Source organism: Dipodomys ordii, unplaced genomic scaffold (genome assembly GCF_000151885.1).
Source record: "Dipodomys ordii isolate 6190 unplaced genomic scaffold, Dord_2.0 Scaffold14, whole genome shotgun sequence".
Taxonomy (NCBI): Eukaryota; Metazoa; Chordata; class Mammalia; order Rodentia; family Heteromyidae; genus Dipodomys; species Dipodomys ordii.
Genome location: NW_012267230.1, coordinates 15,031,504 through 15,033,142, shown reverse-complemented (window position 1 = coordinate 15,033,142; position 1,639 = coordinate 15,031,504). Strand labels below are relative to the sequence as shown.

Genomic DNA, 1,639 nt, shown 5'->3' with positions numbered 1-1,639 from the left:
AACAATGTTCAAGAGGAAGTGTATTCATTACCTCACTCATGTAACTGTAACCCTCTGTATAGTATCTTTACAATAAAAAATTAAAAAAAAATAAAATAAAATAAAATGTGTGCAGTGAGCGGAGTGTCCTGCGCCCTGCTGGGCGTCAGCAGGCCCACCACAAGGGGCCAGGGCTTGTCTGCTCTCCCTGCGCTGGCCTAGAGTGACCCCAGCCCACAGCACGCACCCCGGTGTTGAGCTTGACCATGGTGTGGTCCTCCTCCATGAGGCCACCGATGCCATCCGTGGGGTCCATCACCCCACACAGGTTGCTGTCTACCGCCCAGTCGCTTGCCCGCCTCTCGTGTTGGTACTGCAGGGCAGGGAGCTGGATGGCTTGGATATCCATGCTGGTGTCCACTAGCTTGCCAACCCTGCCCCGAAACACAGAAGTACTGTCATAATTCAGCTCTCAGGTTGGGAGGAGGGACACAGGAAGAGGGCTTGGGTGGGTGGCTGGGAAGCAGTGCTACGTTAGCTTGTTCACTCATTCCATTATGCTCTCAGAGAAGCCTGTGCGTGGCCCATGTGCTCTCAGGCTGGACCCTGGCAAGTTCACACATGTCTCACATATGGGCTGTGGTTTTCTAAGTGTACAGGCATGCAAACTTCGGGCCAATGGTGCCCCTGCCCTGTCCCCACTCTAGAGCCCCCTCTACCCTCGGCTCTGGAGAGCAGAATGAGGCTGACTGCCATACTTTTTACCCTTACCAAAATTACCCCCAGTGCTACATCTGGGACCAACAGGAAACTCATGTCTACTGACCGGAGGAAAACCTCTTCCATAGTGGTAACTGAAGCCCCAAAGCTGGCAATGCCCAATTCCTTCTGCTTCTTCTCCAGTTTGGCAAAAAGACCTTCAAATCTGGGGGAAATAAAAAAGACCCAGAGTGGGGCTGGTAAGATGTCTCAGTGGTAGAGCGCTTGCCTTGCATGCCTGAGGCCCTGGGTTCGATTCCTCAGCACCACATAAGCAAAAAGAAAAAAGCCGGAAGTGGCGCTGTGGCTCAAGTGGTAGAACGCTAGCCTTGAGCTGAAGAGCTGAGGGACAGCGGCCCAGGCCCAGAGTTCAGGCCCCACGACCAGACCCCCCCCCAAAAAAAAAGACCCAGAGTGATGAGGTGCTTCTCAGACACTTTCTAGGTAATTCATTCCTAAATAATCACTGGGTAGAACAAGTAGGGACGGAGTATAGAAAACTTCTTGCAAGGTCATTATTTTATTTTCCTTAATTTGTTTTCAGTGCTTGGGGATCAAATTCAGGACTTGACCCATATTAGGCAAGCATCCTACCACTGAAATACCCGCAGTGCACAATGCCACTAACAAAATAAAACACTCCAAAACTTGGGTTCATATGATCTGGTGTTTTTTTTTTTTTTTGTCGGTCGTGGGGCTTGAACTCTGGGCCTGGGCCCTGTCCCTCAGCTCTTCAGATCAAGGTGAGCGCTCTACCACTTGAGCTACAGCGCCACTTCCGGTTTTCTGGTGGTTTATTGGAGATAAAGAGTCTCATGGACTTTCCTGCCCAGGCTGGCTTTGAACCGTGATCCTCAGATCTCAGCCTCCTGAGTAGCTAGGATTACAGGCGTGAGCCACC

The 1,639-nt window shown here is 51.1% G+C and overlaps 1 protein-coding gene across 1 annotated transcript in view; it reads right to left on the bottom strand.

Annotated features, from left to right (window-relative positions):
* LOC105981894 (ATP-binding cassette sub-family A member 3) overlaps window positions 1-1,639 on the bottom strand; it is a 73,453-nt gene that overhangs the window by 37,465 nt on the left and 34,349 nt on the right. The window lies entirely within an intron of this gene.